Source organism: Thunnus thynnus, chromosome 8, assembly GCF_963924715.1.
Source record: "Thunnus thynnus chromosome 8, fThuThy2.1, whole genome shotgun sequence".
NCBI lineage: Eukaryota > Metazoa > Chordata > Actinopteri > Scombriformes > Scombridae > Thunnus > Thunnus thynnus.
Window position 1 is genome coordinate 9781711 of NC_089524.1, and position 13261 is coordinate 9794971.

Sequence of the window (13261 nt, forward strand, 5' to 3'; positions counted from 1 at the left end):
ATGACAGCTAGTCCACCCAGGGACCTAAACAGGAACTGTGACAAGCTCTATTTGGCCCCTGTCCTGTCTTCATAGATTGAGCTTTAATAATGAAAAGAAGTGATGACCTGGAGCAGAATTGTTGTCTCTGTTACAGATGAGCAGATACACACACACACGCACACACACGCATGCAGAGACACACAGATCATTTGACTGACAGCCACTGCACACGATCTGACACCATGCAATTGCTACCATGGCAACTATTCTTCAATCCACTACGTCTCTGTGTCTCAGGAGTGCAGAGAGCACAAGCATTCCTGACTCCTCCTGATGTTTAATGCGACTACAGTCAGCTCACTGTCCTTAAGGCTTAATTAGCCGATTTGGGAGCAGAAGAATGCCGCTTGTAATTGCTGAGTGAAGTACAGGCAGACCCTGCTGGCAATTATACACAGTGGGCAGGCAACAAAACCCTCCTTAATTACATCATTACCAAAACAGAAAGACATAGGTAAAGTGGGAGAGAACGGAGGGACAGAGAGGTTTAAAAAAGGAGGGAGGAGAGAAGAGGAAATAGAGATATGATGGAGAGGATGAGGAGAAAGATAAAGAATGAAAACTTAAGCATAGAAGACAAGCATAACAGAAGAAAATGAAGAGGATAGAAGTGACAGAAAAGATGACGCTGTAAAAAAAAAAAAAAATTGCCAGAGTAACTATCAATGACTTGACAGATATGCAGGGAATTTCCCTAATGAGAAAAAGTCTACCTGACCTACCCTACAGTGCAGTTGTGAGGATTTTAAAAGTTTCCTCTTTTAATTAAAGTCACTCCTAATGCCTGTGTAGCTAATGAAAGCCTCAGAGCAACAGAAGAATCATGTTGCATTTGGTGAGCTTCAGCAGGGTAATATGGATGATTAACATAAATAATGAGCCATAATAAATCTATAAATATCCACAGTGCATGCAAGAGTGTTCATATGCACACACTGTTATTCCAGCATAGTAACTGGTATATTATCTGGGTTATGTTAGTGATTAAATATTGCAAGCCCTTGATGACACGGATGATGCACGATCAACTACAGACTATGAGCAGAAAGCTCACACAGACTATGCTAATCCAAATTAATAGTATTTGCTACAGGCTACACCTGGCTAAAAGCAAACCACTGGAACTGTATGTGTATCTAAAACTGACCGATTCAATCGCTTTCATTGTGTTTGTTTATGTGTATGTGCTAACATTGATTAGTAGCCTGTGTAGGTATATATAAGTGCAAAATGTGTCTGGTTGAATCAGTGTTTGAACAGCAAACACGGTTGCATATGCACATAACCCCTTAAAGGACATGCTGCTATCTCTCAACACCAATCTAATAAGTGTGACAGCTGGTTGAGAGGCGAAGACATCAGTAATGTGAAGCCCGGAAGACAAGGGTAATGAGAGTACAGTAAATAAGCTCATACTGACAGCCAGGGGTTTTCATATGTCATCAGCATGGAAAGCTCAACCTTACTAATATATTTTTTTGGGGGGTATTTTGGAACAAAGACCCCATGGAAATCATTTAAATTCTTGGCATTGTACTGTGAAATGGCCAGAAAACCATCTTAGATATATTCAAGTTTTTGCAAATACAGAATGTGACAATATCAATTAAGGTTACATTAACTGGCAGCCTTTTCAAATTACACATTTATACACCCACTCAGTGATTCACACATACACACCAAACACACATATACACATACAAAATTACTGCTGACCCAATGTACCAAGAAGGGGGTATAAGGATTAATTGAATGTCATGGGTCATTACATTGGAGTGTCTGTGTACTGCAGATTGAATTAGTCTGATACACTGACACAGAGCAGGCTTAGACTGGGGACAGGCCCACAGGAAATAAGATTGGAGAGTGCGAGCAGGGGACAGGAGGTGGGCGGTTGGGAGAGAGAAAGTGGGTGAGAAAGTGGAAAGGAGGCAGAGACGGGAGTGGCAGCTGTACACACTCATATCTCACACATGCAGAGCAGCTTTTACTGTTACGTTTCCCCCTCTTCCAGCTCTCCCTCTTTCATTTTCAGTCTTGTACTTTATCTCATTAAAAAAACATTTACGCATGAATGCATTACGATCTCTCGTACGCACTCACACTGACGTACTGTGCAACTGCTGCAGCTGCAGCTCTAAACATGAGTTTTAATCAGCTATGTGAAAGCAGCAGTGTCGAACTGCAAGCAGCAGCAGCAGAGGAGAGAGAGCGAGACAGGGAGGCCAGCAACTATAATGCAGGTCCCAAGTCCTCATCGCAGCCCTGACATGAGTCCAGCTATCTCTGTTTACCCTTGAGCTACCCTGAGAATGTAGGCAGCACTGTCCAGCTTAATGCACCAACTCTCAGCCTGAGGCAGACAACAAACACATCTGAGCAAGAGAACATGTGCAGACAAACACAGATACACTGATAAAGAGATGCATATGCAAAGCACTGTATACTAAATGCCTACTGCAATCGTGTAGTGCAATTTCAACACAGCAGCAAATAGTGGTATTTTAAGGGGGCACCACAGTCAGGGATTATTTTGCAACCTAATTTGGGTGTTTAAAGGTCCCCTATAATTTAAAGTTATTGGATTTAAAAAGGAAGGAAGGAGAGCTGTTGTTGTGCCGTTCAGGACCTCTACTGTGATTGTTGTATCTGCCTTTACACAACTACAGTGAAGTGGATGCTTTATGCTATTTTGGTATTGCTGTTTTACCTTTTTGGTATTTGGGTGACTTGCTATGAATATGACTGCTTTTAAATGGGAGGAAAGGGGGTGTATCAATCACTACAAACAATCAGCATGTGCAGTTCTTGTTGTCATGGATTACAAGGACTTGTGCTATACCTACCTGCTCAAAAGCGCACTGTGCTATTTTCATACCTTTAAAGCAAGATTGTAACTTTTGAGAGAGGAAATAACACAATCTTCCTTCTACAAAAAAAGTTGAATTCATCTGCAAAAAAACCCAAACAAACAAAAGCTGCTGCTCATTCCAGCACACTGCTACTATAGCCTCACTTGGTCTGGTATGACCAGTAGCTTATGGTGGCCAATGTTAAAAAAGTCTGGATAGCCACTGACGTGTGACTGACATTGCTGAGCTAGTATGGTGACTATGACTCTTGTGCTGTTGTTACACTACATCTACCATTAGCCACTGTTCAGCAAAAGTCTTGCTTTAAATTAATTTAACAAATACCATTACGAAAGCTGTCATCAATCATGTTACTTTTTTCAGAGTATTTCATCAAATCTGATGTTATTATCCATTTTGTACTCATCTGTGTCTCATTACAGGGACATTACCTATAATACAAGTGTGAATAAGAAAGGCACCTGATGGTGCAATTAGTTCAATCTCGCGAGTTGCAGGTGTAGATGACACTTTTGCATGATGACACACTATAGAGCAGAGATGCTCCAGAGCAGCAAACTGAGAAAACTGAGAAAATTCACTGACAAGACAACTGGGAACTGTAAAGTTTCTGATTGCTGAACCAGATCGAATGAAAGAGGCTGTTAGCATCCAGACCATTGAGAAAGAACTAGGAGACATTTATCTGACATCTCAGTGCTTAGTCTGTGTGTGCTCTACAGGAACAGATCAATCTCTCTGCTCTGCAAGAGCTATGTGAGCACAGTCTGGTCCATCCCACTCCAGTCTAAGATTATCTCCGTCTATGTATAGTACATTACAACTCTACTGTGCTACCAGAATACATCTTCTGGGCCAATTTCCCTTTAATCTTATTCACTCCCGTTCTGTCAGGTCCATTTTAGTTCATCATCCTGTTCCAGAGTTCTTCATTTCTGTCCTAATCCAGTATGATCTAGTCTAGTCTAGTATGACAGTGTCTGTACTCACAAGGGGCCAGATTGTTCCCTTTGTGCTAAAGAACAGCTGGCTCTCAAACCGAGAGACTAAATGAGAGTGGGAACTTCTGTCTATGGGCGTCATTAAACAGTGGCAAAATATCCTGTAATTATCCTGCTGTTTTATTGTTGGTCATTTCAAACTGTTGTTTTTTTTCTGTGAGGAATTCCAAATCAAGGTTGCACTGGATATTTTAATGGAGAACCCATCTTTCAGTAGAATATGAATTTTTATGTAATTTTAATAAGATGTCTTGAAAGTACAACAGAAAAAATTGTGGTCAAAAATAAGCTAAAAAGCTGGTTACCTTCAGTTGTCTGCTGGTTATCAGTTATTTGCAGAGCCCAAAAGAGACAAAAGACAAAGTGTCTTTGTCTGAAAAATCCATTATCACTGCTTTATTTTAACTAACATTATACAGTATGTTCTGTTTTTGGGCTGCTGAATGGAAGTCATTTTCTTTCTGAGCTCAGGGCAATTAGAAACTCACGCGGTTACAAAACACAAACCAAAAGGCACAAACTGATGTCTTTAAAGTCTATCTTTGTGTTGTTCAGCTGTGAGTTTCCTTTGCCTTTCCCGTAGCCTCCTCACAAGGAAATTAGTTGTAAGAACATCAAACACTACAGAGCTCAAGGATATTTTGTATATTAAGAAAGATGACTACAAATATACAGGATGCATGTGAAAGGTGACCTCTGACATATCTTTCGGTCCAACTTGGAAAGATCTGATGCTGCTTCTGTTAAATATTACTGTTGTGTCACTTTCTTCCCATATAATGGGTAAGATGAAAGGAATAACAACATACAAAACTTATTATCTTATTACACTTGATCCCCTGATTTGCTGCATTTCGGAGAGAAAAGTTGAACCGAGTTCACTGACTACAAGTGTGTGAGCAATTGCAATGGTATTTCAATTTCTAATTTCATTAGAGAAAAAGTGAGAGTTGTATGTTCTTTGTCTGGTTGTTCAAGTTGTTAGATATCACATTCCACCATAAAAACCTGGAAAACCACAAGCTGTGAAGACAGAGACTTTTTTTGGACCACACAGAATAGATTAAACATGTCAAACCATGTTTACAAAAGGCCTTCATCACAGTAGAACTTTGCACCTTAAGCCATGGTTCTTCTATGGATTGAACAATGACGCTGAAGCTTTCAACCAGGCTAACCTTGATCATTGCACACTTTTCAGATTTACACCTCACTGCTGCTAAATCAAATAAACTGTTAAAGGCTGTATAATCCGATTACAGCTAAGCTTAAACACTGAGGACTTTAGAATGAATGAATAGTGATCGCATTTCATGTAAACAATCAGAGCTACAAGGTTTGATTTCAGCAATAAGCGCTAAATGTGTCTCTGTTCTACCATATTCTACAACAAATAAAAAGACTTAACAGATCTTTTTAATGACATTGACCTCAGCAGAGTTCTCTGACCCTCTCTGTAATAATTCATTTTGTATTTCAATATACTGTAGCCGAACAGACATTACAGGTGTTGCCATTGACGAAGGCTGTTTTTCTCAGGCAACTGCATGAGTATAAAACAGTGATTTAAATGCAGGTCGTAAATGGTACCTACTGACCGAGGTGGTAATTCCTACGCTGCTGCATTAAGACCCTTGATCAAATCACCATTTTATACTGGTTGTATGAAACTTGTACTATGTCATCAGCTATTATTACATAAAAAACAAGGGTTTGTGGAAGGTGAAAGGCTTGAAAGGCTTCTCAAGATCACTGCTCTGAGGAAGTACTGTTTAGGTCGACACTACAGACTAGCCTTTAGAGATTTGTCTGCTTTGTTTTTGTTGGTGCAACAGTAACGGTAGAAGTCTAAAAGAGAACAGAAAAGGAAAAAAAAAAAAGATGCCATTTCAACCTTATCTGCATTGGTGTGGACATGACTTTAGTGGTACCATCCCTGTCCTGCTTCTGCCTTATCTGTCAAAGGACAGATAACCCTTCTGCCTGCCCTGCCTGCAACTGTTTTCTTATCAGTCTATCACTTGATTTCTTTAGCCCTCCATACAGAGAACGCGAGCATCTTCCTTTTCCAGACGGCTCTCCTCACACCCTATAGTGGTATTCCAGCACGAGGAGCAGCTGCCTGCTTTCATTAGCGATAAAGGAAGTGACACACCATCTATTATTCATTGGAGCACACAGCCAACCCCTTCTAGCTGGAGCAACACTCGCGTTATGGCTACTTCCTCCTCATGGAAGTTAATGAGGGTGGTGAAGTAACTGCTACCGCTGATTAGCATGTGAGATATCTGACTATTCCGACATGTCAACATGTAGCAGATGTGAAAGGGTGCTGAAAAGGAGGATGAACTGGTATAAAATGAGCAGAGGCAGTTGGAAATGGGAGGTAGAGTAAGGGATAGGAGAAAGAAGAGAACGTGGTTAAAAGCTGTGAGAAAAAGACATGACAGGGTAAGAGGGGGACATGTAAGGGATAACAAGAATGAGGGATGCTAAGAGAAAAGATATGGAGGATGTAACCAAGGGAGAGGAGGGAGAAAGTGCGCTGTACGTTGCCATAGAGAATAGATCACTTACAGCACTGCCATGTCACATTACATCTGCTTCCACTCGCTATGACAGGTAAAAACAACTCTCACGCACACATACAAACACCAAACACCTATAAAAAATTCAAATGTACAGTATAAGCAAGTTTGAGCTGATGTGTTAACACTCTCACAGAACCACGAGTTATAAATAAATCCCGGTCCCCTTGCTCGTTAATTACCACTTTCTACTTACGCAGCTAAACATGTACACTCGCAAATTCGAACACACTTGGGTGACCGTTGGATAAGACAGCATGCAAGCACACAACCATGCATACGAACGCACATTTTATCCCACCACACACTCACACACACACCTGCTGGTGATAAAGAGCCTGCCTTACACCAACAGAGTGTGAAGCCAGGCAGGCGACGGCGGTTCAGTATAGCTGTACGTTCTGCAGAGCAGGCAGGATGACTCTGGAAAGAAATCAACACTTCACTTCAACACTACATAAATTCAGTGTCTATTGATCTTAGCATGATGACAGCCTCCCAGCACCACTTCCGCTTCAATGCACACAGAAAAACATGTAGGGGGGGGGGGGACACAAATCCAACATGTGACACATACATTCTAACGGAAGGGGGGGGGGGTGGGATAGTGAAGTGAACTAGCTCAGTGCCCGTTTCACTGTGTTGCATGTGTTTGTTTTTGTGTGCATGCATCTGTGTTGCCTGATTGTCAGCCTGCCAACTTACTCCTCCCGCGTTTGTATCAGCTGGCAAAGCTGTGTGAGGAGCGCTAACGTTCCACGAACAGAAAAAACACCACTCTCCCACTCTCACACTCACACAGACATACAAACACATACACTGTCCCTATTTCTCTCTTTCACACCTTTTCTCGCACATCCCAGGCAAACACATGTGACTTATGTTCTACCCTGCAAAAAATAGACTGGAAAAGAGGGAGGTGAGAAAAGCGAGAGGTGAGGTGTAGAGGTGTAACGGATCAAAGGAGAGAAGATGGACAATGTGAGGTAAACAAATCGGAATTCTGATTAAGGAAACTGTTCATGAGAGAAAAAACTGTTAAGGAAAAAGAAGTCTAGAGAGGTCACGAACAAACAAGACAAAAATAGGAGGATGAGTCACCAAAAGAAGTAAATTCTCATGGGGCGACTTGCCTCTCACCTGCCTGCAGCTCCTCACCTCCTGTCCTTCCTGTTTCTGTGAGAGCTACTGACCTCGTCTCTCTTTTAACCTCAGCAGAGAAAGGAAAAAAAAAAAAACAAAAAGAAAGAGAGGAAGGGAGAGAGAGGCGATGGTGGGGAAGGGGGTGGAGGTGTTGGCAGATGGTGCTGAGGGGTGGAGAGAGAAGAGAAGCGAAGAGAAGAGAAGAGAAGAGAAGAGAAGAGAAGAGAAGAGAAGAGAAGATTCTCATCTCTCTCGCTATGATAGATTCATCTGCTCAGTCTGCCCACTGCAACCAACTGGCCCAGAAATAAATAACACCCTAAAAGATAAATGGGTTCAACTGACAACACACACACACACACACACACATGCACACAGACACTTTGATCAACCACCACTGCCTCTCTGTATGTGTTTTTAGTGCGGCAACTTTAAAGTGTGTGTAGATGTAACTGTGTGTAAAGCTCCCATCTTAACACTGGGAATCTCCTCAAATGCAAATGACCACAAATGGGACATGTGTTTATGCAATTGTGTGTCAAATGTACAGGTCTGTGTTCATTCATGCATCTACTAGTATGTGCACACATGTACTGTATGGTATGTGCATCTGTGTATTACCTTGCGGGCACAAGGCTTGCATATAGTGAACTCCCACCATGCACCAGTCTAATTATTACTGGAGGACTTAAAGTCAACCCCTGCCGTGCTACTACAGAGCCACATGAGGCCCGCTTTGACCAGGTCGAGCTCCACACTAGATTAAAAATACTTTTTAGAAGCATCAGTCTGGCCTTGCTGTGGTATCATCCCCGTGAAATTTAACAAGTTAACCCCCTAGTTAGCCATGTCCAGCTCAATAACAGAACGCAGTCTAATGAGTAAACCCTGGCTAGCTCAGTTGGCTCTGTAGTGTAAATGAGGTAAATAATTAACAGCCTTTAAATAGGCTAACTGCCCAGACTAATGGGTCCTATCTCTTATCTCACTCCTGCACCGATCCCTCAGACCACCAGTGCTAATTCCCCTCTTAGTGAATGTGTGGATCACATTTTTAAAGCAAACATCCACCCTAAAACAGCTCAGCAGCAAGCACACAGCATCTGTAAAATATAGCCTCCACACTCAGGCTTGACATGCCATGTGAGTGCACAGAAATACTGAGCATATGAAATATTCATATGGATATATGGCATAGCTGTAGCAATGCCAGGCCTCTAAATCAAACCAGTCTGGCTCTGTGTAGATGTTCTCTGAGTCCAAAGGGTTCATTTTAATCAAGACTGGAGGGAGACAAGTAGGCTTTTGGGTGCACTTTGAGTGACTTCAACGCCGATAGATGCCATAGACAGAGGGATGGGTTAGCAAGAAGTTAAAACTCACACTATTGATAGTTTAACTTAGTTTAATTTACACTTAACTTATGTCTAAATCTTTTGACTCCAATGATGTTTATAATACTAAACAAGTTTAAGGAAGCAGACCATGTGAGGATGTGTGTGGGAGAGTCATGCTGTAATGCTGATAGGGTAACAACAAGAAACCAGACGGGGTAGAAAACCATAAGAGCACAGCACATAGACAGGACTATACAGCACAGTAACTTTGTGCAATATGAAATATGAGCAATATGTCCTGACTGACATGAATAGAAATTGAATATTATATTGGGCTTTCACTACTAGCTTGGAGGGACCATATGCAGACTATTCTTGCTCATGATATCCTCTTTATAGAACGTGCATGATTTGTATTTAAAAATGAATCATATAAAGCACAATTTTCTTTATATCAGACATAAACTTAGACAATGTTCACAGCACCTGTGGCTAAATCCTCCCCTCACCCTATATGTCCAACACAATGCATGAAATCAACTTGTGCCCTTTCATCTAAAGCAGCGGACTGAAAGAGGGTGTGATGCGGCCTAGGGGGTTAAGCTTCCCTCTTGCCGATCACATGAACCGTCTCCTGTCAGGAGGGATCAGATCCCACCTCAAACCCCAAGGAATTGTAGAGTTTTACCCCCCTTGTGTCTTTTCCATGTTTGTCAAGGTAAGACATTGTCTGTGCATCTTGCTTGTGCTAAAAAAAAATGAATGTACAACGTAAAAATGTTGTGTACTTAAACAACAGTTGTGAGTGAGTGGCTGTCTCAAGTGAAGTATCTCATTGTTGTGCTCACAAGGAAGGCCATGATGGAGTATGAGATTGACAGGCAAATTGGTTCAGCGTACAAAGTTATGCAGGGGTATTAGACTGTCCGTTTGCATGCCCCGTGATTTTGAGGCCTTGGGAGAAATAGCTTCTGGTAGGGTGTCCCAAGGCGAACCGGTCCCTGTCAAAAACTAGTTTGTACAGAAAAAGGAAATGTTTTTCATGCGTTCTTAGGCAGAGCAAGGAGAGGAGTAATCCTAAAAGCCTTAATTTAGTTGGATATATTGGTTAAAATGCTGACTACTTTCAACTAGTTTGTACGTTTTATGTTGTCTAACCACGTCTAAAGGCAAAAGTGTTCATGGCTGTTCTGAACGAAAGCCTGCTGGCATAGAGGGGGGGGCGAGATGCAATAAACTTTCTTAAAAACAATCTTTACTCAAAGACATTCATAGTGTTGTACTTGAATCTTCTTAAAGTGACAGAAGCAATTCTATGAACGACAAAAAGAGAGATTGAGGGATAAATTCAAATCTTGCTTTCTAACTTCCACACACCTGGCCAATCACACAAGTGGATGTGCTTAACCTCCCTGCAATTCCAATGTCATAAACAGATGGGGGATAAAGGGGTTTCAGATGCTGTTCGACCATCCGATAAGCACTTTGGTTGAAACATACAGGTGGCTTGAGGATGATAAAAAGAACCCTGTGAATCAGCTTCACTGGGGTAAAGCGACTTTGCCTGGAGACCAGTTCCCCTTTCTGGAGTCAGGCCTATGAGTGGCCAGGTGCCCAGGTTGTACTAATGGAACCCGGCTCAGCTCAGCTCAAAGAAAACCACATAGGGCTGCACCACGTGGGCTCACAACATGCAGAAACAGGTGTGGGGGTACGGACTGACCCCTGGCTTCAGAGATCTTTTCTTTCCACTTGTCTGAAAAAGAACTTTAATTTAGCAGACCAGCATTCTTGCGTTTACTCCACAGCTCATAAATATACAGTTCAGCATAACAGCTTGGAGTCATATGCAGAATGTTTTCATAACTGGGATATTTACAAAGACATGTGCAAACCCTCTGCAAAAGAAAGCATTTGTAATGCGCAGTATATAATTATAACTAATGGTTAGTGGCCGCCGCCAGGCACTGCAGTCATCACTCACTAGCAGCCTGACTTAAATAAGTTTTCCTCCAACTAATTCTTCACCTCAAATCAGGTTACGTTGTCAGATATTCTGACTTTGCATGCATGTTTTTAAATTATCTCAGTTAATGGGAATAGAAATGAATCTCATGTTTCATTATACTGTATGGAATGTAATTCTGCTAATCATTTTTAAATACCTGCCATGACTCACAACATAATTGTGCATGTTATTGTTACAGTTTTAGAAACAGCAGCTGAGATTTATGCCAAGTCTTGCAACACACAATTATCTGTACAGGAGTAGTCTGAGGTATTTGTGTGCATGTGTCTGAGTGGGTGCCAGTGTGAAAAACCAAAAACTGTTTTTATTGGCAAACCTCAGAGTTCTCAGACAACATCAAATTCAACAGCTTGAAGGCATCTGGAAATAAAGGTTTTCCTCTCAAAATGAACTTAACACACACACACCCACACACACACACATAAATAATAGAACATATAATTAACTCATAAAGTTGTAATTTTTTAAAGGTTATCTTCAGTTTTGTCTGTGCAATGTCACTAGGGCCTGGAAATTAGCTCCCATTTATACCTTAAAAAGATACGAAGCCTACCTTTAAGGTATAAAAATGTAACTGTGGCTGCATTTTGATATTCAACACAGTTCAGATTTGAGTTTTAAAACATTAACTAAGAGGAGACTTAGGGATGTTCGTCAAAATTAGAGAGTACATGTTTAAGAAACACATACACCTTTCTTTTAGAAACTATCCAATACCAGTATGATGCCATTACTTCCAGTTAGAAACAAATGTGTTACAGCTTTCCATTTTTCTCACATTTTTGCAGGGTGCCTCATTTATCAAACAAAATACTGTAAATATTTTTAACAGAGATCCTGGAGATTTATAATATTCAACAAATATGTTGGCTCACCACATGTTTCAAAGTGATCTTTTCAGCGTTTGTATGGTGTGTGTGTGTGTGTGTGTACCTATGATTGAAGTCATACATCACCGCTTGAACACACACACACACGGTATCAACTACCGATTCTTGGAAGTAGAAAAATTTCAGCTTCAGACCATATATAGTCTCTTGACTAACCTTGCACCACCATCTGATGATATCATTGATCATCAAAAATATGTGCTACATTTTTTCATGGTTTTCATTGCTCTGGTTTTTTTCATTCCTTCATGGCAGTTATATACAGACACAGAGATAACGCTAAAAATACACACTCCTTTGGTGAATTTCTAGTCTGAGCGAGCCCCACAAAATATCCTCTTTCAGGTCAAATATTCATTTCTGAGTAAGTGAGTGTGTCTTTGGCTGTTTCCCAGAGTGGGGGTGGGAGAAGCAGTGACATGACATGGCATTAATAGTAAACACCTCTCAAATGTTAAAATCTAGTCAGAACCAGTCAGGAGTGAAACAAAGCACAGTTTTCGATATTCTGACTGTTGACTGAACAGCGTATCAGAATTTCTCCAGTGCACTAAGAGAACTACAAACTATCCACTTGAAAACTAGAACAGGAACTCCTCCCGAAGAATTGTTTTATATTTGTAAGTTGATAAAACAGTGAAACAGTTACTATTGCAGTACACTATGTAGTGATCCACCCTGGACTAAAGACACTCATCTCAGATTGTCCTCTACTGTAGCTCTTGAAAAACACTTGAAGCATTGGCAAAGTAAATTCTGAGAGTGTAACAACAAATATCCAATTACTAAGATGGCTTTTAGATGGACTATGACCAGCATTTTCCACTGGGAACAGTATATATATATATATATATGTGTGTGTGTGTGTGTGTGTGTGTGTGTGTGTGTGTGTGTGTGTGTGTGTGTGTGTGTGTGTGTGGCTGGGCCAGGCCTGGCAGACATCCTGAGGAAGGCCAGTTGCTGATAAGGCCTTCAGGCAGGGAAAAGACTGTTTATACGTTGAAACAGACGCCCACTGAACTGACAACAGTACACACCTCACTGCTCAAGCGGAAATGACCTGGACTGTGGTGAATAATGTGTGTGCATGTGTGCATGTGTATGAGTGAGAGAGAAAGGAAGGGGGGGGGGGGCTGAGGAAAACCAAGAGAGAATGACTCTGATGTCATACAGACTCAAAGATGGGAAACTGAAATCCATAATTTTAAAAGGGGACATATTATGCTTTTTGTGAGTTTCTATCATTTATATACTGTTATGATGTTGGATATCTATGCTAAACATAATAACAAGTTCCAAAACTTAAGGTTAACGTATGTAAAAATGCTCCCTGCAAGTCAAAAGCCAGGGCTTCTGCC

The 13261-nt window shown here is 41.1% G+C and overlaps 1 protein-coding gene across 4 annotated transcripts in view; it reads right to left on the bottom strand.

The window, feature by feature from the left end:
- Positions 1-13261, bottom strand: part of kank4 (KN motif and ankyrin repeat domains 4) — an 84339-nt gene that overhangs the window by 25173 nt on the left and 45905 nt on the right. Inside the window, exon 1 of one of the 4 annotated variants that reach the window (XM_067596394.1) lies at positions 7645-8059. The exons of 2 other annotated variants lie outside the window; for them this stretch is intronic. The gene's annotated coding sequence lies outside the window, so the exon portion shown is untranslated. Of the gene's footprint in view, positions 1-6824; positions 6901-7644; positions 8060-13261 lie in introns of those variants that run through there. One more of the 4 variants, XM_067596395.1, reaches the window with a different exon arrangement.